This window comes from Aulonocara sp. 'chitande type north' Nkhata Bay, linkage group LG1, assembly GCF_057382095.1.
Source record: "Aulonocara sp. 'chitande type north' Nkhata Bay isolate Kocher_YH1m ecotype deep benthic linkage group LG1, A_spYH_male_GT1.1, whole genome shotgun sequence".
NCBI lineage: Eukaryota > Metazoa > Chordata > Actinopteri > Cichliformes > Cichlidae > Aulonocara > Aulonocara sp. 'chitande type north' Nkhata Bay.
Window position 1 is genome coordinate 8663036 of NC_141344.1, and position 25454 is coordinate 8688489.

Genomic DNA, 25454 nt, shown 5'->3' on the forward strand with positions numbered 1-25454 from the left:
GTCAGTTCTGTGAGTGCATCTTTAAATTGCAATAGTTAATTGTTAGTGACAAGACAAACAGCAATCAGGCTACATGTCATCAAATATGACATGATATAGACAGGTAAAACTAACGAGCAGTGTTGCAGGCAGAGACATGGTGAATAGAATGCAAAATTCGACAGTGTAGTAGGAACAGATGTCCAAATTAGTTGTGTTGCTTGTGGAAAGTGAAATTCCTATGTGTGTGAATTGTTGTAGCCTTTCTGTTCAACAGATCACTTAAATTTGACTTTGAACCAAAACAAATGAAAGGCAGCTGGGAGTAGACACGGCAGAGTGTATCACTCCTGTCCAGTATGAAGTTTTGCATCCACTAACTGCAGCTCATAACCTTGCTGCGAAGTAATCCAGCTCCACTGGCATCAAAGCAACAACAACAGCAGCTGCTACCACTTTGAAGAGCTCAAGCCCACTTAATGAGTCTGGTCAGGTGAATTCAGTAATAGCAACATAATAGCTATTAGCTTGTTTTATGTCTTAAGTAGTGTCTGTCAGCATGAAAGAATAAAAAGGCAAGTCAGTGTAATAGAAATTTGATTGATTTTCCCTCAGTGGTTTATTCAGCAATCTTTTAACTCCCTCTAGCTACTACAGGTCAATAAAAAAGGCATTGTGTATATTTGACCATTTGAAATATTATAGATTCACATCAAATCCAATTGAGATGTTTTCATTTTTAATGTCATACTTTACTTGTTTTAGGAAATAACTGAAACTACACATGTACAGTAAACTTGCAATATGTTCTGGAACATTTGACTGTCCTGGCTTTTTTTTCTCCAAACAAGGCCACAAGGCCACAAAACAAAACTTTAAATTAAAAAAGGATTAAGCATAGACCCCCCCCCCCCCCCCCCCCCCCCCCCCCCGGCTTGCACAGACATCAGAATCTTTTCTGAAACTTCTCAAATGAACTACAGCAGGCATTCATGAACACCAGTGCAAGATGTACATAAAATCCAGCTGCCAAAAGGTTATGGGAAACAAAACGTGTGTGATTAGCTGAAATATTGACATGCTACTCCCTTACTGTACTTGAGTTAGAAGCTAAACTTGTCTCTCCTCAAAGCAAATATTTACTTAAGTATTTAAATGTGGAAATTGGCTAGTCATAGTTGCGAGTAGAAGCAGAAGTGAACCATACTTAATAACCTATCTAGTCCTATCTAAATGTGTTATGCAGACAAATTCATAACACAGTTCTTTTAGAGACAAATTAGGTTCTATCCAGTAAAATTAAACACTGGAAACAAACTCCCCTTCTTCAAAAATTTCCAGAGAAAGAATCTTAAAGTGATAGAAATGTGTTTCTGGCAAAACAACTTTGCCTGACAGTCAACAGATTCCTCTTCTTCTCCTTCTTCTTCTGAACCTATGGCTTCTGCTGTTAGTCTGAATTCAATTCTACTAATTGTGAAATCATCAAATCAAATTTTTCACCAGATCTTCTCTTGCTAGCAGTAATGACTATGATTATATGCAACAAAATGGGATCATTTTCAAATTGGTTCACGTTGTTTTATACTGTCTAGCAACCACACATATAGAGAATTCTATATTCATTCATTTACACAACTAAGAATTGTAACATTATGCATGCACATAATTCTTATTTTTCGGCAGATTTACATGCTATATCCAATTTCTGCAGTGAGGAACATTACTGTTTTAATCCAAAGCTTCAATAATTTGACATTCATTATTTTTGCTTTCTTAATTCCAGTCCATTTGCTATACTCCCTGCAATATTGTCACTTGAGCCCCCCGCATGACATGCCAATATAAACCAACTACCCTTAAGTACCAGTGCATTATTAAGCTCTCCAGCACTATGTTGTCCCAGCACAAGAAAAGTCATCACTTTGCGACGGCCCTGGTTCTGCATGTATCATCTGCAGGTCTTTTCATATGTCTAGCATAGAAAAAAAAACAGTTTAAAAAAGAGTCATTAAAAAAATGTAAACCCAGGCTACAAAACAGCTTAAAATAGCTGTGACACACACACATGCATTACCTGTTCCTAGGACTGTGATCTCCGATGTTGTTCCTGGGATCTGCTGGAGCCACTCGCATAGCTTGAGAGTCGCCACACCTAGTGCTCCGATTACCACCGGGGCCACTGTTACCTTCACCCTCCTCATCTTCTCAAGCTCTTCTCTTAGCCCTTGGCATTTTTCAAGCTTCTCGTGTTCCTCCTTCATGATATTGCTGCCATTTACCATTTACCATTCAGAACCACTACATCTATTTCTACGACCGCCTTCTTCTGTTTGTCTACCACTACTACTACTATGATTGGTTAGCCACCACCATTTTGTCCGGCTGTATCTGGAAGTCCCACAGGATCTTAGCTTGGTTATTCTCCAGTACCCTTGGGGGCATCTCCCATTTTGACCTAGGGACTTCCATGCCATATTCGGCACAGATGTTTCTGTACACTATGCCGGCCACTTGGTTATGGCGTTCCATGTATGCCCTGCCTGCAAGCATCTTGGACCCTGCTGTTATGTGCTGGATTGTCTCAGGGGCTTCTTTACACACCCTGCACCTGGGGTCTTGCCTGGTGTGATAGACCCCAGCCTCTAAGGATCCTGTGCTCAGAGCTTGTTCTTGTGCTGCCATGATTAGTGCCTCTGTGCTGTCTTTCAATCCAGCTTTGTTCAGCCACTGGTAGGATTTCTGGATGTCAGCAACCTCCTCTATCTGCTGGTGGTACATACCCTGCACGGGCCTGTCCTTCCATGATGGCTCCTCCTCTTCCCCCTCTTTCTTGGGTTTCTGCTGCCTGAGGAATTCACTGAGCACGCTAGTTGGGGCCATCTTCCTGATGTATTTGTGGATGTTTGTTGCCTCATCCTGGACCATGGTGTTGACACTCACTAGTCCCCAGCCTCCTTCCTTCTGCTTAGCATACAGCCTCAGGGTGTTGGACTCGGGGTGAAACCCTTCATGCATGGCCAGGAGCTTCCTTGTCTTGATGTCAGTGGCTTCTACCTCCTCCTTTGGCCAGCTTATTATTCCAGCAGGGTACCTGATCACGGGCAGGGCATAAGTGTTGATAGCTCGGATCTTGTTCTTACCGTTCAGCTGACTCCTCAGGACTTGCCTGACCCTCTGCAGGTACTTGGTGGTTGCAGCTTTTCTAGCAGTTCATGGTTCCCATTTGCCTGCGGGATCCCCAGGTACTTGTAACTGTCCTCTATGCCTGCAATGTTGCCTTCTTTTAGTTAGATCCCCTCAGTTCTGACTACCTTCCCTCCCTTTGTTTTCATCTGACTGGACTTATATTTTGGTTTGGTTTTATTTTATTATATATATATATATATAGCACTGGGAAATTTTTCTAAAGACATTTATTCTTTTTTTGTGACAATAATAGAACAGTGAAGAATGAAAGAATAAACACAAGTCAGGAAATGTTGTAAATGGCTGAATAAAACATGACCGATAGGGTATGTACCACACCAGCCAGGTGTCTAAGGTGTAGATTGCCAATTTTTAGGACTAAGGGACTATGGGGAAATTATACAATATCAAATGCAAATCAAAAGGAGAGAGTTTGCCAAATTTAACTGAGGTTTATTAAAGACTATTGTTCTTTCAGTCCATTAGCTACGACATGTATGGGGTAAATGTAGCATCTTGATTGTAAAATCAGCCTGGAACCTTTGTCGCAAGGATTTTTTTTTCTTTTGATCTCTATACTGATTACCATTGTGCAAAAAGTTCATAAAAATAGTCCTGGAAAATGCATTTCGCGTCAGATGCTCAGGTTAGTCACAATGCTTCTCAGTGTGAAGAATTTCTTCTTAAAAGTTTTGTTTTTTTGCCTTACATAACACACAGTCAATATACACTTACAATACAGATAAACAGGTTTATAAAATGCCAACACCAAAGATCATCATGTTTAGAAAAAGACATGTTGCTACCTCTCCCCCACCCCCAAATTAAGCAGCCACTATATTCGTGCTATCTAATAAACATTATTTCTAAAAAAAAAAAAAAAAAAAAAGAAAGTTTATACCAACACAAATGTCCACAAATGCTGTTTTTATTATTTAAATGGAATACAACAAAATAGCACTGCTTTCTGACAATAACAAAATAAGTAAAACAAACCAATAAAATTAAGATAAAATTAAAGGCCAGAAAAAAATAATAATGAAACAATAATAATCTAAAATAAAAGTAATAAAATGATAAACAGCTGATTAAAATTTAATAGAAATGTTTGCAAAATTAAAGGAAGTGCTGTCCAACAGTGTAACCACAAGTCACAACAAAATATGAAACAGCTTAGAAATCAATTTCAAGTTTGTCAGCCTGTTTAACAAAAAAAATCTAATGAATAAATAAATCAGTATCTGAGCAGAGCAGTTAGTTCAAAACTTTTGCATGTAAATTCAATTATTAATACAGTACCAGTTCCATGTACAATACAAGATTGCAGCCGCTGTTTTTGAGTTATTTATTTTCTGTCTCTATTTTCTTTCTCACATGTGTGATGCACATGAGGCATTGATGTGGACATGTATTAAGAGCAGTTCTAGTTCAGCTCTGAAATTAAGTGTCCAATGATATTTTTAGAGGATAAGTCTAAATAAGGGCACGTGCTGAATGATGAGCACTGCAATCCATGTAAGAGGAAGAAAGCCACCAGAGCTACGTGTGAGCAGAATATAAATACATAGTGGTAATGTTCTTTACACTTGTTGCATGTTTGTATTGTATCTCATCAAGTGATCAATGTCTGTGATGCTCTGTTTGAAAATGCTACCTTGGTATTTCAGTCTGAAAAGGGCATCTAGAACAAGAAGGGCACGGTGTCCTGGATCTAAATACCGTGTGTTTTTTATACCATAGTAACACTTGCTTAAGAGTTCTATCTTGTCTGGAGCCAGTGTTACAATTAAAGACTAACATTCATGTAAATGTTAACCAATTAATTCCAATGTTTTGAGTCTTATTTTTAGTTTACATATTTTTCACTAATTCACTAATTAAAATGTGTGACAAGTAGTACTGCACTAAAAAGTCCAGCACAACTGCACCTCCAATTATAAACTCAATAATAAACAAATATACATCAATAAAGAACACGCTGGAGTAACAGAATGATTTTTTAAAATGAATTACAATGCAATATATACCGATGTATACCCGCAGGTCTAATCCCTTCTCCACTACTTCCCTACTGATCTTAGAGCCACAGTTGCTACTCATTTACCATGTTTAGCCTTTAATTGGCACAAGTATGTCTACCTGGATAAAAAGCATCCACTTCAAAGTGTCTGCACAGAGTGAGCAGCTTTCAAAATGTAAAAGACACCATGGGTACCAAGAAAAAGCTCAACCACGTACATCCTGTAGATACAAATTTATCCTTCATGTAGTTTCTTTAGTGAACAATGTTTTCAGCTCTCAGTGAAATTATTCAATAATGCTATAATAACAGGACAATTCAAATGCATGTCCCTGTATTAATTGCTTTCATGTTTATCTGTTATTCTTTGCTGAGCAACAAAAGGGGCCTTGGAAGATGCACCGTTTTATGAAATACATGCAATTGGATTCCTTTATTACAAAATGTAAGAGGCAAAATCCACATCAACCTGGACCAGAACCACAGCTTTTGAACTAGATGGTTTATATCTGACATTTAAATAATTTTTTTCTTTTTAGTATTTGGATTCTTAGTAGTGATGGGAATTCCGGCTCTTTTTAGAGAACCGGCTCTTTCGGCTCCCAACCGGCTCTTCAGGTTGTTTTGTTGCTTTAATTAATTTATTATTAACAACAATATAAAATTATGCACAAAAGAAATTACTAATGTAAAACCATGGTTTTATTTATATATGTTTGTACGTGCTTCAGAGTTTGTACGTGTTTTGGCGTTTGTACGTGCTTTGTCTCTTGGGGCCACCGCAAATATACTTTTATTTATTCACTCCACATAAAATGTAACAAACAAAGTATAAAATACAAAAACCAACAATTTACATTTCAACTTTTAACTATTTAAATTTTCAGCTTTTTCCTTTGAAACAAATTTAAAGTGAAACTACACAAAACACTACAAACCACAACACAATGAAATATAAATTAAAATATGCAAAACAAAAAAGAAGATGCACATTCTCTGTCATATAGGCCTGGGATGATTTTTTTGGGAGAGTATTTTCCTGCTTGGAATTGCAATACATAGGATTCACTGCAAGAAGAAACGTTCTGAATCCTTAATCATCCGCAACTGAAAATAGTTGTGGATGATTACTATACCTTTCTAATGTGATGACGTTGTCTCTTGTTGTCCCTGGCTCTCTTTCTCTCTCTTTCCCTCCCACTCTGTTCCTGTGCCACTGCGAGTGTAACTACCGCCCCTTCCCCCCCCCCTGCTCAGCGCAAGCACAAGGCTCACTGCGGAGTGAAGCGGAAAGAAGTGCGAGAGAGAGGGTGAGAGAAAGAAGAAAAAAAAACACGGCTCCCAATAAGGAGCCAGCTCGCGTTGTTCACTTCAAAGAGTCGGCTCTAAGAGCCGTTTCGTTTGCGACTGACCCATCACTAATTCTTAGGGCATCATTTGGACATGTGCTGCAAAATTGCTTTATATCCAGACTTTACTAACTGTACTGCCACAATACCAAAAGTATAAAAGAAGAAATCTGCAGAGACAGATATTTGAAGGCTTCCTTTGCACAAACTGCACTCTCATAATATAATTTTTTAGAAAACCCTACCTGTCTGTTAAAGAAGAATCAGGATTTTTTTAAAACTTGCTACAATCTCAGTTAAAATCTGGCCTTTGATCACAACATTAACTAGTTGTGCATATGCACACATGCGGCCAGTGTTTTGTATTAAGGTTGTGCTTTGTTTTATGTTGTTTATTTTAGATACTTAGTTTTACAACATTACAATTAAAAATTGTTAAAAAAAACTATTATTATTTTTATGGTCATTTAAGGGAGTGGTGTTGGTAATTAGCTTTGGTTAGAACTTGGTTGATTTGGTACCTCTCCCTGTCATGGTCCTGGTTTGTTGTTTGTTTTGCTTTTTTTTTCTTTTGTTTGTTAGTGTTAACATTTTTCTCTTGTGTTTTCTTGTTTTTGCATCCCTATTTTAATTTTTACTTCGTGCTTAATTTAATTGCAGTGTCCTGCATTTCAATTCAGTCACTTAAATTGATTAAATATAATTCCAAACTTTGTTTAATAACCGTGTCCTAAAATTCTATAAAGCAGTCACTCCATATCTTTTATTGCAAGTGTATGAAAAAAGAAAAAAAAAATTTTCCAATCATAAAAAGAATGAAGACAAGAAGAAGAGAAAAATATACAAAAACAACATTAAGATGCCAATTAAAGATGTAGACATTTTTTTTTTTTTTTTTACCTGTTTGGTAATCATTTTACAGTTGTGTACAACTTCTCTCACCAACCAAGACAACAATTTAACACTCTGACGTAGCTAAAAACAACTTTCTCTAACACAGTAGTACAGTAGCATGTAATCTGCTTCACTGAGATAATGAAAGCAACTGAAAATAGCACATTTCTATCAAAACCCTTTGCAGTCAAAAGAGCGTGAACCATTAATGGCAGCAGATTATTAGAGCTGGAAAAAGGGCTCTTCTCTCAGAATGTTGAGAAAAGTAATTAAAGTAGAAGCAAGTTTTTCCGAGGAGGATTTGGAAGACTCCAAAGAAAAGACATATTTTCAATAATATCAAAACCATAATGGCTTACCTAAGCAGTATCCTGTCCTGTATATGGAAAGATTCTGGATTAGTTTCTCTTAGAATTTCCTGTTTCCAGATTCAATTTTATTTATGATCCTCAGTGTATTTCCAACTAAATGTATTGTAACATTCACAAGAACCAGACGGTTGGGTCTCAGTTTGTCCGTTTATTCGGCACATAAGCAAGCGGGTTGCTAACTCCGGGGAGAGCGCCCTCATACAACTCTTCTCTCCAGCCTGGCACACACACACCCAAAACAACCAGGTCCCCCCTCCCCTTCCTGTACCACAACCAAACATGAATCTTAAAGGAACAACAACAGTGTGCAGAGATCACCAACATGTCACTGTACAATAACACTTAACCATCGTTACAGTATATTTACATGCATCATATTTTATGCAGAGTAAAATATGGACTATTTAATTGTTTATAATCCAATCAGCTTTTAGAACAATATTATTAAGAGATCACACCACTGATTATTACTCATTTTATTTAACTTTTAAGACACTGAGAATCACTGCAAGATCTACACAGACAAGAAGAAATATTCTTATGCGATTACTTTAAATTTCCATGCACCTCTTTGTGAGCAGGTGTGTGTTCGTTGAAATTTGTGCATCTTTCCTCTGAAACAAGTGTAATGTGCCTTGCATTGGCTAAGCTCCTGTTTGCAGTTACCATTGCAGTGATTAAAGTTGACACCTCCAATAGATCACAATCAAATTGAACAGAGCAGCATATTTATTGCATGACTTGCAAATGGCCCTATGCAGGGCATGTGAAGCTTAGTTCAAGTCAATAAGCATCACTGAGACAGAGAAGAACTCTGAAGTCCTTGTGGGCTTGGTGGTTTAAAGATGCATTATGAGTGTTTTTGTCCTCCCACTAGCTATTCATGAGGTCAGTGACTGCTAGCATATTTTAATGTGATTAATGTGGGCTATTGTAACTAAAGCATACAGTATTCATTTTACATTATTTTCAGTATACCTGCCTCCACTAATCCATATGGTTCTATTATAGTTAGAAATGAGTCTCCTTGTATGTCTCCTATGTGGGACACATACAAGTATTTACACCAACATCAAATTCAGAATCACCAGTTAACATAGCATGCATGTCATTAAGAGGAAGCTACAATGGCACAGGGATACCATGCAAACTCCACATAGAAAGTTCCCAGGCCTCTGGCTGATTCAATTCCAGGATCTCCTTGCTGTGAGGCAACAGTGCTAACCACTAACCCACGTTGCTGCCTGGTGTCATCAATGATGAGCTAAAATTTTCCAAACACAAAGTAAAGTAATTTAAGCAAAATGGGAAAATGTCTTTTAACTGCTCATGTGCTGATTTGAAACTCTTGGACATCCCACACTGACAGAGTCAGCTGTCAAGAAACACTGAAATCCTATGCCATCCTGTCACAGAAATGGATACATATAAGTAAAAGCAGGCAATGTCAAAAAGATTATGTTACTTTGAAAGATACTTTAAAAAGAGCTGCTGTTCATCCACCTTCTGGCATAACTCAAGAGTCTAGATTCCAGCAGCGCATACGCACACAGCACATAGCAAAACAGGAATTTACAGGATAGTTCACAGCGTACTTTTCAGCCAAATAAAATGAAGCACATAAAAATACTAGCATGGAACTTAAAAGTTGTATGACTAAAGAAAGGGAGGTGACCTTCTACGAGGAACGAGACTAGTTATAAAAAAATGGAGCATGTATATATATTCATCTGTAAGATTAGTACAAGGCAATGCAAAAAAACTTCACATGACCGAAAAAAATAACTATCATTTCCATCACAGGGAACCACAATTGTTAGTTGCTATTTATGTTATCAGAAATAAAAGACATTGTCAAAAAGAACTATGAATAAACTTGTGAAACTTAATAAAATCTGATATAAACTCTATTTAAAGCATGTTTCAGCTCCTTGTTGTTACATTAATTTAGGAATAGATTGATAACTAGCTGGACTTTTCTGTAACAATTCTGATATGGAAACAGTAATCATTCTTTGTAAGATTTGTATTTTGTTGAAAGTTGTGTTAACATATCAGAAACTGAGTCTTAGGGTTACTAAGACTCAGTAGTAAAAACTGACAGTAGTAAACTGTAGACTTTAAATACTCCCCAGTGGCACAAATCATTGGCACTTTGAACTCCTGATTGTAGTTTTATGGCTTTAAAGATGAAAACAATTTAGAATGTCCCTATTTTTCTATATGACAAATATCCACCGCTTCTAATCAGTGAATTTGGGGTGCCTTGTCATTTGCTGTTGTTGGTAGAGGTTGCTCCACAGTGTTTATCAACTCTAAAGTCAATGCAGCTTTTAGAGAACTCCATGCTTCCATCTGCTGACAAGCTTTATGGAGTTACTGATTTCCTTTTCCAGCAACACTGCCCACAGTGCCAAAACTACTACCAAATGTTTTGCTGACCATGTTATTACTGTGTTTGATTTGCCAGCCAACTTGCCTGAAATGAACCACACAGAGACTCTATGATGTATTATCAACAACAGGTGAGAAACAATTGACCCGACAATGCAGATGAGCTGAGGACCACTATCAAAGCAATCTGTGCTCCAACAACACCTCAGCTGTGCAACAAGCAGATCATCTCCATGCCACACTGCACTGATGCAATAATTTGTAGTAAGGGATTGCCAACCAAGTACTGAGTGTATAAATAAACACAATTTTCAGATATTGGGATTTCTGTATTGTAATGAATTTGAAACAAATGAGTTTATCTATTTTAATTAAATTACAGCACAAATATTTAATATTTAAAAATATATTTTTTTTTATTTAATAAACTATGCTATTAATTGCAATATACTGAAATTGTGTGTCTACTTTTGCATTGGCTGGGGTACAGTATCAGATTCCATTTTTGGTTTAGTATCCAGCTGTAATCATTGGATCATCTGTTAAAACTATCCAGGAAGGGTCCATAGAAATTCAGGCCTTATCTTGCAGACTATAAATGAATATGAGGTCACGCACTGCTAGATAATTATAAGTTGTTATTAAACCATTAAGCAATGATAGCATGGGTGAAATTGCAGTCCTCTTTGTTTGTATATTTGTCTCCTTGTGTATACATGTCTTCATTGCAAAATATAATCCTGCAAACACAGACTGCTTTGGGAGCAAGTACAAAGGTGCTATTGAGTATCTTGGCATGTGTTTACGTTTGGCAGGTTTTCTCAAAGCAGTAACTGCACAACCATGCATGGTGCATTCATCAGAACTTTAGAGGTATTTAGTGAGAATCCAGCTGAAGGACAAATACAAAGCAGGGTGCAATCCAACCCATGAGTAAAGGAGAAAAGTAGTAAGAGGACCCAGAGGCCATATGTGCCTATTTCACACGGTCTGCATTTTTTATGTACCTGTAATTCCCCATATGAATTATCAGATTGTCAGGTCATGTGGACTGAAGGTTGTTGAGCGGACTCAAACTAAAAACAGAGAGGCAGATAAGGTTTGCTGGATGTGGCAAATAGTGGCGTATTTATTCAAAGCTTATGCATCAGATACTATTCAAAAATGGACTTTACAAATATACTTTTTTGAGATACTACACACAATAAAGTTAAAATAATAAATAACGGAAACACAACTTGTTTTTAGTGTATCATTGTTTGGGTATTTTTATATGCAGCTGGGATTTTTAGTTTGGCTCCAGCTGCATCACAAATGAGCCTTCACTGGCAAAAGGCAAAATATCACAAAAAACATAGTCCAAAGCATTAACGTAAACAGTGCACAAGGAAAGACAGAAAATAGCAATCTGGTAACCAGCATGAGAACCAAGAAACATAGAGACCATAAAAAGACATTTTGACAGACAAGGGAAAGATAAGACTAGGTCTTCATAGAGGACATGTGCAGGACACAAGTGGCAACAATTAACCGCATATGAAAACAATAAGTGTGGGAAAGACAATCACTCAGGAGGGAAAAAATAAAATAAGATCATTGAAAAAAATACAAAAGCAAAGAAATTATTAAAATAAAAAGGGGAGAAACACATACCTCTACACACAATGCACACAGAATACCAAAATAAAATACCAAGATGAAACAATCTAATTCTGTCAGCGCTTCACTTCATTCTGGGATTAACTCCATACGTCCATCATTGCCGCTGCAAATGATTATTGTAATGCTTGTTATTTCAGTGGTTACTCTCTAAACTTGCTTTCCCGTGTAACTTTTACCTTTTAGCAGCTAAGAAAATATAATATTATTTTCATCATTATCATATTATCTCATCATTATATTCTATGAAACAGACTGGTAAAACCAGAGAAAATGTGTGCGTCAGAAACCTCCCAAAGAGCTAACAAAGCAGATGTGTATCTAGCAGATCAGAATGATGTTATATGACCTTCCTCCTGGCAATATGCAAAACTACTTTGACAATTAAAAAAAAGGTGAGGGAGATTAATATATTCAGCACTATTGATTTACATGTGAAGCTAGGTGGGAACATGAAGAGCTAAAGGCAGTAAATCCAAGCAGGTCAAGGTTTAGTGGATGCTTGAAAAAAAAAAACAACAACTGAGGTTTAATGAATTCTTGATTGCATCCATTGGGGGGCTAAAGAATTTAAGCCAAGGTGACTATACAATAAAAGAGAATAAAATAAATGCAGAGGATTTCTGTGGTAACATTTTTTTTCTTCTTCAGGTTTTTCTTTTATGTTGATGATACAAACATGGACACATGTACACCTTTAAATGCAGATTGCAAAACTATTTCATTAGCGAAGCGAATGCATTCCTATTTACAATTAAGGAATTAAGCTGCTGAAATCTGCTGAAATTACTTAATCAATTTTTAAAAAAAAATGCTATATTTAATGCAACAGTCTTCATGACCTATGTATGATGGCCAGTAAAACTGGAAAATTGGACATTTTTAAAAAGTGTTTGAGCAACACAGAAATTTTTTTTAGAAGTATTTTTTCTACTCTCATCCTCAGTGTTTCCGACACAATTCAACATTCAAGTTTGTCACTGAGCTGCTTAGACCCCTACAACCTGGATGACTGATAACCTACATAGGAGTTCGGGAGTTTCTCCTTTAACCAGGTGGACCAGTTTTCAGTTGAGGGCATGGCAGGGATTGCAATCGCATGACAGGATATGGAGATTGCAGATTTTAGTAGAACCTGAAGTAACCTTGTTGACATTGATTATGCAGCAATTTGTTTTTGGGGAGTGTTTTATAGAGTAGCAAAAAAATAAAACAAAATTTTAAAAAGCAATAAAAAGAGGAAGAAAAGAAGGGAGCAGGGTTAGTATTCCACTAGGACTTATGTTGAAAATGTGTATTAACATATGGGATGTAAATTATTATGCAATGAGGAATTGTATAAATGAGCATGCTTATTGCTTCTTTGGTACAGTGACTTATCCTGTCTTTCTGGGAGGATGTGTGGTTAATGCGCTTCACCATTTTGCTCCATGCTCCATGTTTTGGTGTGAGTATATAGCATAAGCTTAGATAAATGTGTGCATTCACCCTGACTCCAGCCTTGACAATTACATTGTCACAAGTCAATCTGAAATGAAGGACAGCTCAATGTCATCCACATATATTTAAGTTTGTGTTTTGTAATGGGAAATTTATAATTAGAGCTATTTGTATTTATTAGAGCTTTTCTGTTACATTTTGTAACTTTTTAATATATTGTATTATTTACTTTAGTTACTGTTCTTACTCACTTGGAAAAACTGTGGCAATCAGCACCAGGTGAGGGAGGCTGTTGGCCCTGCCCATAGGCAGATACCAGGGATGCTCAGACATCCAGTGGAATTTTACAGCCACACACCTGGACTATGACACTTCAGACACATTCCACTTAGGCTTGTTTGTCCAAAGGACATTGTTCCATAAGTTTTGTGGATTTTTCACATGAAACTTTACAAAGCTACACAGTGTTATCATGTTCTTTTAGAGAAAATAGACTTTCTCTTGGCAATATTAACTGAGGCCTGTTGAATTTTAAATGCAGCTCTTGTTTGCAGTTTCTCTGAGCATTGGGGTGAGTTTGCTGGGATGTTCATTTTCTAAACACATCAGAATTCTTCAGACCAGCAAATTCACAGAACTTTCATAGAAGTGGTCAAACTTGCTGATCATCAACTAATGCTGCTACTTACTTTCTTGTTTCCAATGGAAGCAACACAGGCTGTTTTTAGTTTTTTTTTTTAGTTTGCTTGTTTTTTGTTTGTTTGTTTGTTTGTTTTTCACAGGACTTTACCAATAGGTGTCCTATGTAGTTGTGAATGCTTATAGTCATGGCCACATTTGTGATCCTTTTTTTTTTTTTTTTTTACATAGTTTACTGTAGTTTACAGAATAGATGAGTGTGTGTTGTCTTTTTTCCATATGGTTCAACTGGTTTTAGTCATGATGGCAAAAACTGTTTAGGATATTCTGGACCCGGATATTCAGTGACTAGCTAGTCTCCAATCTATGTGTGTATCTCAGTATCTTTTTAATGCAAATTACAGGTTAAGTTACTGCACTGTTCCATCCCATAAAGGATATACAGGATATGTCAATGTCTATGATATCTCTATGATGCACGTCACAAACTGAGACAAGCGTCTGACCTGTGAGAAATACTTGTATGTGTAGTTGTGCAGATGCGTATGTGTTTGCTTCACTGAATTTTACATTCCATTAAACTCGGACTTTGTCTGTAAAGTTGTTTTTACACAACCTTCTTCTTGATTAGTTGCTCCTCTTTGACAGGTCCAGAGGCTAAAAATATTAGGAATACCTTCTCAATACTGAGTTGCACCAGCATTGCACCATCTGTCTCTCAGTATGTCAAGGCATAAAAATTTGTATGCCTGTCTCCACCCTTGGATCTATAACCTGCTGACTGAAGTACATTTGGATAAAAATGGGCTATGGAAGTCAGCTGGTTTCACCTGGCCATTCTGTTCGGTACAACAGACCTTCTGCACATATCTTTTAATTAGCTGTGAATTGTTGGCAAGTTTCAGTGCATCTGTACTAAGAAAAGCCCATCAAGTGTAATTACATGAGTTTTAGATGGTAATGAAGGCATCAGATAATACAGCCTGTTTACCAAATTAGCCATTTGTCTGGTATATCAGGGTCAGGTGTGTTGCTGGTAGAGAAAATTGGCTGCAGCTTTGACCCCAAGCCCAATCAAACTAGAAAAATGTTTTTGTCTTTAATTACACTGAAAATTTCAAAATGGAAAAGAGCTGCCAGAAAGCTTTTGGAAAACAGAAACCACAAAAATGTCACACAGTCCAGAGAAATAGCAACACCTTAATTGGCAACTTTGCAAATAGAAGCGGAAAAGCACTTAATGATCACATTGTAAGCAATACAGTCAATTTAAAGAAATTGAAATTCTAAATGAAAACCAAAACATAATGTGTTTTTCCTTTGCCAATGTTTTACCTCTCCATCATGCTTCCTTAATTTGGCTTATATTTTTCAGTATCTTGGTGACAAAAATCCAAGACAAAATAAGACAGACACAGAGGAACAATAATATAATAAACAGTATCTCACTGGTTAAATAAAAATATTTTTTCTGAAAGAAAATAAATTGTTTTAAACGGCTAGTTTTCAATAGATATGTTTGCTTGTGATTTATCTGGTCAGTGAGCTGCTGTAGGACCCAACATATAAATAGTAACTAATCTGTAACCTTATCTGAGAGGTGGGTAGTAGAGTACTGTAGTGCCCCTTGGCAGTTATTGGGGTGACATGATATGACAAGGATGTGTTATGTTTGAGCATGTCTGATTGTGTTGGACCTGCCATCACCTGCTCTGCTCTGAGCTGGTATCTATCCTGAGGCCATCGTAGCAGGTCACCGTCACACAGCTTTCTCATTTGTAATTGAGTTAGAATGTGCTTTTGGTGTGGCAGTGCTTTGGTGGCCACTGTAGTAGGCATGGGTACATTATATACGTTCAAATTATTCATTTGACTTTATTTCGTTTTTGCAATGAAGTCATAGGAACATCTGTGGTGTTAGATTAATCTCCTAGTGAGATTAATCTCCTAGTGAGATTAATGTAACACGTTTTTGTTCGAAATTTTTCAGAACACCAGTTCCAAGTCTCAGATTTGTAGACAACCACTGACAGGGCTCATCTATAGCAGTGAAGTTGGCTTTACTATGTCAGTTTAATATGTACAAATGACAGGTTTTACTGCCATTTTCAGCAGCAGCTGATTATTCGCAGATGAACAGAAGTATAAATAACAAGCAATAATTATATAGATGAATTAACATGTAAATAAAAAGGACAATCACAACATGGACATTTTTCCCCTTGTGTAGTGATGGAAAAAATCCACAATTCTGCACTTTGCGTTCTAGCTTTAATCTATTCTGAAATTATTAATTCAGGGTTCTGGCACTATCATTTTAGGACAATGGCACCTCTGCATGTTGCTTTTATATGAATAAACAAATCAGTCAGGTCATTGTGTGGAAATACTTTGCCGTCTTGCTGCTGAATAGGGGAACCCTTCCTAACATGTCTATGGACCCTTTCTAATAGCAGACAGCTGTGAAAGATAGCTAGCAGGATTGATGGCTGATTGCAAAGGCTCATCACAACAGTGTAGCAAATGCATTAATTCATCCTAGAGATCACCGGCTGTCATAAATAAAGACAATTAGAAGCCCTTTGAACATGATCCTATACCCATTCTACGCTTGTCAAATTCCCTTGCAGATAATCATTAATTTATGAAGCATGCCTGGCAGCAGCTTCCCTTTTTTTTGTTTACTAGCCAACACTTTTCTGTCTCACTGTCACACTAGAGAGACTATACAAGAAAGATATAAGAAATAGCCTGGAACATTTTCTAGAACATTTAAAATGCGGTAAAGTGGGTAAAGTGGGAAGCAGTTTAAAGTATTTAGATAATAAAAATGGACGGCTTTCTTTGCCAGTGTGTGTTGTGAGGCTTTCAAATTCACATGCAGTGATTACTGCTCATTTATAGGCCAGTCTATATAAAATCCAGCAAATCTGAAGAGAAGTTCCCACCTGACCCTCTCGGGATCAGTTGGAAAGTATCCCAGCTTACATGGGGCGAGATGCAGAGTTGACTCCGGACAGGTTGTCAGTCTGTACAGAATCAGCTGATCAGAATTTAGCAGTGACTTAAGCAGTTTGAGTGCTCCGGGAGAGTAGAAAAGGACTACATAAGAATCAGTATCCATCCAATATTCCAATTTTTCTTCTGTTAAATAACTTCAAAATTACTCACGGCACCTTTAATGTTAGTGTCAGTTTCAAAAAATAATCAGTCTTTTTTTTATGACTGGAGTCAAACACTGAAAATCATCATCATCCCTGTTACACAATATACACATATATGTCAACCACATAGGTCACCAACTTTGCCCAGGAAAGAAACTGACTGTGTTAACACCCAGCTCTTGAACTGTTACTGACTCTAAGAGTGTGAGGCTTTTAAGTTTGATGGAGATGGAACACAGGAACAGTAGCTCACAGTCACCTTAAAACTCTGCATTGACTGAGGTAACGACAAACCAAGAGAAGATACAAGAATACTGCCATACAGTTTTTCCACAGTAACATCAGCAGAGAATGAATAATAGCTCCAAGCTGCCTTGTAACTGATGTTCTTACTTTAAACTGAAGCTTCAATCAGAACATGGCACTGCTGCATGACACTTCAAATCCTGTGGACCAAAAGAGCCCATTGGCCTGATTTTATATAGATTAAGGAAGTAATTAATCAATTAGGTAACTGTCTATAGAATATACATGCACCATTAAACTTTTAATGGATGTAATATTAAGGTAAAAACCTTACTAGTCTAATTAAATACTATATTCTGTAGCAGAACAAAACTCATTACGAGAAAGTGCTCACATTAGCAGATTGCAGTAATGGCTCAGTAGTGAAATACTTTATATGCATGTAAACCACATGTGTTTGACTGCCACAGTTTTGATTTTGAAACTAAAAAGCAAAAGTCTTTGATGTGTATTATACATGAACATCAAACACAGAATCATCTCCATTACCGGTCTGACACAGAATAAAATCTTTCCCTGCACAAAATGGGACACATTGTGTCATTTCTTGGCATATACATCTGTTTGGAAGCAGAGTATAAATGCAGTGCGTTACAGATGAAGTGTTGTTTGATCTTAATGAGATGTTTGTGTCAAGTTGTGACAGGTGTACTGATTTTATTTTCATCTTTTTTTCATTATTTCAGATTAAACTGGCTGAGAATGCATTGTCTTTTCCTAGTTCGTCTCTGCTTTATAGTTAAAGTGGAATTAGCATGTTAAAAGTTTGTTTTATTTTGTTTTATTTAGTTACATTTTTTTGGAATAGTTTCATCATCATGGTGATCACTCAGGATAATAGTTAAATCATACACAGTCACTGGATATGTTAGTAGCAGGGGAAAGTCATTGTATTACCAAACCACAGGATTAAAACACTACTTTTTACAGTATAAAAACACTCCTGCTTCTCTTTGAGGCTGTCGAAAGAAAAATAGACCATTGGTATAATATTACACTCTAATAATGCAAGTAAACAATCATTTCCTTCTAAAGAATTTCCTTTTAAAACACTTAATCATAGTGTAAAATAAACACACATCCTACAGTATTAATAATTATATAAAAGAGATTAGCCCTTTTTCTTTTTTCTTCATTTTCTTCAGAGCTGTGAACAAATGTTTAGGCACTGTGCCCAAGTTTTTCAATGGTGGTAAAAACCTGCTGTTTTTTCTGGCACCATTTTAGCTAAAATGTTGATAATGCTTCTGTGAAAACAAACATTGCTGTACAAAAAGGGTAATATCAATGTTAGGAAAAAAATAATTATTATAATAAGGAAAATTTGTCACGGGCCTCTAGAAGTTGATGCCAAAGGTGAATATAATTAGTATGTATAATTTTAAGGGACCAAATCAAGAGCTTCATTTGGTTTGATTTAAATAGAAAAATGTTTCAGGTATCACAGTGGTGAGTTAAGTTTTTTCTTGAATTATAATAGATAATAATTGATAATTAGTTTCTTTGTTTCTTCATTTTTTATTTTTATTGTAAATCAAGTTTGGGGATTAACTTAGAAATACACTTAACTTGCACAGTAAAACTGAAATGCACAAAACATTCTCACAACAGAGATTTATGTGACATTGTCTCAGTTTAACAATGTTAAAGTGGCCTCTGAGGTCAACCTCTTGCTTTAGGTAACACAAAAAATAAATAATTAAACCCAAGTTACTAAAATCAGCATTGACACATATGTAAGCTTTTTCACACTTTGCCAACTTTATGTACCATTTCCACTTTGTCGACTGGACTCTGGGATATAAAATCAAACTTCAGTTTATGTACTTATTAAATATTGAGGCAGAAATAACAGTGAGGTGTTTACCTGACCCCGATAGTTTGTACAAAGGTAAGCTGATGAAAATATGAGGTGAAACTTAAAAAAAAAAAAAAAAATGGAAATGGAATTGAAGACCTGGAATGACTTCCTGTGATAAGATTACATTCTGTGGTTTTACACTGGCAGTGTGAATGACACTGAGGTATAAAAGGTCAAACCCTCTTTAGAAAACTAGGTAAAAAGATAGCATCTGAAAAAACTCAGCTTTCCTATCTTCCAATAAAGTCTTCCACAACTCTGTAAGTAAAGGATGAAAATTGAGTCAGCTGGATGGTAACCATTTTAGTTTTTCCATGCAGTGGAAGATGGATTTAATTTAACAAAGTGTTGAATGATAAGCTTTAAAACCCACCTTACACTAAAAAGTGAAGGTTAACAGAATTCTGCAATGAGTCTAGTTTAACACCGGATTTATCACATATGGGGGCACTGTTGACACCTTGGCATCACATTTAGTCTTACTGGGTAGATTTATATTAGTGAGAAAGATAAGTTTTGGTAATTGATATATTTTAACCCCAACCATTATCATCTTCTTTACCTAATTAACTAGTGTTGGTGATTTAAAAAAGATATATTAAATTTAAAAAAAAAAGCAAAACCAAACAACTTTGCATCGTTTATAGCTTGTACAATAGATAGGCGTGTGTGTCCACATATACTAGTTTTCTTGTAATGTAAACACAATGCCACTGAAAAGTATTTGGCCCTTTCATGATTTTTTTGTATTTATTTTTGTTTTAGCTCCTTGCATATTTGTCACAATTACATGATTCAGATAATCTGATTTTTATATCAAACAAGATAACTTAAGTAAATACAAAGTGCAGCTTTGAAATTGTGATTTTATTCATCAAAGGGAAAAAGCTCTCCAAACCTAACAGGCTCTGTTAACTAATAACTTCATCCACCCTTGGCAGCAAGAACTGCAATCAAGCATTTGCAATAACTGACAATGAGTCTTTCCAGTGCTGTGGATGAAATTTGGCTTACTTTTCAAAATTGTTTTAAATTAGCCACATTGGAGGGTTTTGAGCATGAGCGGTCTAAGGTCAGGCCAAATTAGAATCAGAATCAGAAACTTTATTGTCATTGTCATGAGAACAACGAAATTAAGAATGGTCCCCGATCATTGCATCATCCCTAGCAATATCAAAAATAAATAAAACAATAAAATTCAATAAATAAAATAGATAGAATACTTAAAATACTAATAAGATATAACAGTAAAACATTCACATACATTCCCACACACATGCTTCAGACCGTGCATAGATTAACACAAGAGTGGCGTGATGGACATTTTTTTGTAGTATTCAGATGTGTTATTGCAGTTGGATAACAGCTGTGTTTGAGTCTATTAGTCCTTGCTCTGATTGCCCTGTACCGTCTGCCTGAGGGCAACAGTTCGAACAGGGAGTGGCCAGGATGTGAGGTGTCTTTTATGATGTTTTGGGCCTTTTTAAAACAGTGGGCGTTGTGTAGAACTTCCAGTGTGGGGAGAGGGCAGCCAGTGATCTTTTGGGCGGTGTTAATGATCCCTTGGAGTGCTTTCCTCTGAGCCCCTGTGCAGCTAGTGTTCCAGATGCATATTCAGTAAGTTAGAACACTCTCAATGGTGGCTCTGTAGAAGGACACCAGCAGTCTCTGTGTGATGTTATTCCTCCTGAGAATTCTCAGGAAGTACAGTCTCTGTTGGGCCTTTTTCAGCAGCTCGGAGGTGTTCACACTCCAGGAAAGGTTCTCCTCTATATTGACTCCCAGGAAGCGGAAGCTTGCCAACCTTTATACAAAGTCCCCATTTATGAATAGTGGTTGGATCTCTGCCTTTTTCCTTCTGAAGTCTATTATGAGTTCTTTGGTTTTTGAAGTGTTGAGGAGGAGGTTATTGGCCTTACACCATGACGTCAGCTGCTCCACCTCGTCTCTGTACGTAGACTCGTCTCCCTTGGAAATGAGCCCCACCACTGTGGTGTCATCTGCAAATTTCACAAAGATGTTGCTGTGGTGGCGAGGAGTGCAGTCGTGTGTGTAGAGAGAGTAGAGCAGTGGACTGAGCACACAGCCCTGGGGTGAGCCAGTGCTGAGACTCAGGGCTGAGGATGTGTGATGGCCAACTCTGACTCTCTGTCTACGGCCCGAGAGGAAGCTATTGATCCACATGCAGGTGCTGTATGGAAGCCCCAGGTCTTGTAGCTTGGCCACCAGTTTGTGTGGAAGGATGGTGTTAAAAGCTGAGCAGTAATCCACGAAGAGCATCCGCACATAGCTACCATGCTCTTCCAGGTGAGTTAATGCAGCATGGAGTGCTGTGGCTACAGCGTCTTCCGTGGATCGGTTTGCTCTGTAGGCAAACTGGTGTGGATCCAGGCTGCGGGGCAGGGCTGCTGTGACGTGTCTGCGGACCAGCTTCTCAAAGCATTTCATTACCACTGGGGTGAGTGCCACCGGTCTGTAGTCATTCAGGCCGGTGATGTGGGGCTTCTTAGGCAAGGGGACTATGGTGGAGGACTTCAGGCAGAGTGGGACAGTCGCCTGTGCGAGGGATTTGTTGAAAATCCTGGTGAAGATCCCAGCCAGCTGTCCTGCACAATCCCTCAATATTCGACCTGGCACACCATCAGGACCCGCCGCCTTCCTCGGGTTAACAGCCTGCAGCATGCGCCTCACCTCATGCTCTTCCAGGGTGAGGGTGGTGCTGCTATGGGTGGCGTGTTGCTGCTGTGGCTCCAATACCTCCGGTACCCTGGTCTCAAAGCGGGCAAAGAAGATATTCAGCTCCTCTGCCAGCTCCAGGTCACCGTCCGCAGCTCCGAGATTGATCTTATAGTTGGTTAGGTGCTGGATGCCTTGCCACACCTGCCGGCTGGTATTACTCTTCAAATGGTCCTCGATCCTCCTCCTATAGTCCCCCTTTGCCTCTCTGATGCAAAGATTTGACTTGTGATTTAACTAGGCTACTCCAGTCTTCTTTTGTCTTCTTTGCTTTTTTGTTTTTGCGTGGGGACATTCAGAGGTGCCACTGCTCATGTGTTTTGGATCATTGCCCAAGTGTTTTAACCTGCAGGGCAAGAACTGATGGCATGAACTGATGTCTTCAGGTTTTTGTGGTAGAGAGCATAATATAAAGTTCCATTAAGTAGAACAAGTCATTCAGGTTCTGAAGCAACAAAGCAGCCCCAGATCCCACTACCACCACGATGTTTGACTGTTAGTATGATCTCCTTTTTATGAAATGCTAGTTAGTTTTATACCAGATTTAACAGGACTCAAACGTTCCAAAAATGTTTACTTTTGTCTTGTCCACAGAATATTTTCTCATATGTCATTTTTCTTTTCTTTTTGGGGGGGTAAACGTAAGATGAGCCTTTTGTGTTTTTTCTGGTTATTAGTCATTGTAGATTTTTCCTTAATAAATTAAATAATACTTTTAAAAAAAATCTGAAACATTTAAGCATGACAAATATGCAAAAACTAAGAAATTTTGAAGAAGCAAATAACTTATACAGGTTATATACAGGTTTTCAGTAACCTGTATTTGCATGGTAACTGTATGGAGTTCACATTTGGCTCAATGTTCTAGCATATATTAATATGGCAGAAACGTCTGCTTGTACCCGCTTGTTGCCTCCACTGCTCCTGCTGTGAAGATGAAAGTGAAGAAAATGTTAAATAACACAACCGCTGAGCACAGAGTTTTACATCTTCATTACGACCATATACACAAAGATTTCTTCACCTTCACACAGAAAACTTTTAGAAACACCTTTCACAGTTTGTGCATGAGATGATACAAGCTTGATACAAGCTCCAAGTGTTGGAAGACTATTGTGTTGAACTGAAATGATGCACCCTTGAGTACATTCACCACATTGTAAGAAATAAAAAACAGAAAATGCATTTCTCTCCACACCTCTGTGTCAAATGTAAGCTTGCCTTTCCATAATAACAAATACTTATTCAAAGAAAAAACAATTCTCTCACCTTTTGATTGCACTTTTTGCAGTTTATCTTTGCTTGCATGGTTTCTCTATAGATTGGCATGAAAAAACATTCAGGCCAGTGTTGTCAATAAAAACCAAAACATGGATTGGCATCTAACTAATTTATCCCAGGCACATGCAAATGAAGTCATGTTGTTCATTTCGATATGGGTTCTACTGCTGTATCTGTTAGGTGACGGCTGTGTGCAGGCAGGAATAGGACCCAAGGTGCAGACTCCGGAGACAGACGTGAACTCAAAAAAGGCTTTAATTTAATACTCAAAATATAACAAAACTAAAAAAACTCAAAACAAACTTAAACTAGAGAAATGACAGAACACACAGCTAAGAAAACAGTAGATCACGACCCAGACACTAAGAAACACAGGGCTTAAATACACAGAGGGAGCAATCAGGAAATGAGTAACAGGAGGGAAACACAGCTGGGGCAAATCAGAACTGACGAGACCAAAGAAGCGTAAACTGAACACACTGAGAAAAGACGGAGACCTTCAAAGTAAAACAGGAAACATAACACAGACTGAACAAAGACACAGACTCACATGCAGGCACTACAAAGGGAACAGAGACGTGGGAACAGGGCAGACACAAACACTGACTGAACAAGGGGATATAGGAACTTAAGATACACATAGACGCGAACTAGACAAGGGGATGCAGGTGATAGGGGAGACTACGGTGGCTGGGAAGTGCAAAGCGCAACAAATTAAAAATCCGCAACAAATTTAAAAACCGCAACAAATTAAAAAAACGCAACAAATTAAAAATCTACAACAAATTAAAAAACCGCAACAAATTAAAAATCCACAACAAATTAAAAAACCGCAACAAATTAAAAAACCGCAACAAATTAAAAATCCACAACAAATTAAAAAAACGCAACAAATTAAAAATCCACAACAAATTAAAAAACCGCAACAAATTAAAAAACCGCAACAAATTAAAAATCCACAACAAATTAAAAATCCACAACAAATTAAAAAACCACAACAAATTAAAAATCCGCAACAAATTGAAAAACCACAACAAATTAAAAAACCGCAACAAATTAAAAAACCGCAACAAATTAAAAAACCGCAACAAATTAAAAATCCTCGACGGAAAGGGATTGTCTGAAATACCGGAAGTCGAGAGTGATGTCACGAGAGGGGGCGTGGCCAGGATTTTTGGTTGAGGCGCCATGTTTCTGGGCCGAACAAAGCGCTAGCGAAAGTACACGGATAACACCAGCTATGGTTCGTACTTGCTGTGCGGTCGGTTGTAAAGTTAGATCGCACGACCGGCAAGGGAATAAGGTTGAAAATGGTTTATCTTTTCATTCTTTCCCCACCTGGAAGCAACATGAGGCAGCTCATGTATCGGATGTTACCAAAAGAAGGCGTCTAGTCTGGATAGCAGCTGTGAGACCAGCTGATATCCAGTTCTCTTCCATCTCCAAATATCTGTTGGTGTGCTCCAGACATTTTCATTCCGGTAAGTTATAGATATGTTCATATCACTCTTTATCGGTCTTTTAAGTCTGACATCACTAGCCGTGTCTTGGCTCAAACTCCCAAGAGCACCTGCAGGTCCATAAATCACACGATCACTGTGGCATCACTGAGTGTTGAAAAACTATCTAAAGTCTTTCATCTGTAATAAAATGATCAGCGTTCTGCTCTACCATGTGTAACAATTGAGTTTATCATCCAGGCATCCATGAAAACGAAATTAGCAGGAAGTTAGCTCGCTAGATTCCATCTAAATACAATATAGCATGTCCTAACTGAGGGATTTTGGAAACAAAGTCAAACGTACAGCTCTGCTATCACTTCCAACATAAATGAAGACAGAAAACTAAACAGCAGTGACGTTTGTAGGGTACTGAAGTTTGGCTAGCTGGTGTAAAACGATGTGCTACGTGACCGTTAGCGACACAGCTATGTTAGCATAATATAAACACTAACTTTTTCCACTTGATAAAAGTTATCGTGAGGATTCTCGGTGGTCAGGAACAAATGTAATCGCATGGCAGGATGCTGTAAACGGACCAAACTTCAGCCAGGAGAACAACTGAGATAATCCATCCACAAGGATGAATAGGATTAGTCATTCATATACTGCTGCATGGGCTGGGCTGTAGCTACATCGTAAGGTTTTAAAAACTGAGCTTTCAAATGATTAG

General features: G+C 37.6%; 1 protein-coding gene and 1 pseudogene across 2 annotated transcripts in view; one reads left to right on the forward strand and one right to left on the reverse strand.

Annotated features, from left to right (window-relative positions):
- Positions 1–25454, forward strand: part of chst8 (carbohydrate (N-acetylgalactosamine 4-0) sulfotransferase 8) — a 178322-nt gene that overhangs the window by 19235 nt on the left and 133633 nt on the right. The window contains exon 1 of one of the 2 annotated variants that reach the window (XM_086258656.1): positions 966–6498. The exons of the other annotated variant lie outside the window; for it this stretch is intronic. The gene's annotated coding sequence lies outside the window, so the exon portion shown is untranslated. Of the gene's footprint in view, positions 1–965; positions 6499–25454 lie in introns of those variants that run through there. 2 annotated transcript variants of the gene reach the window in all.
- Positions 2258–3205, reverse strand: LOC147338651 (uncharacterized; annotated as a pseudogene).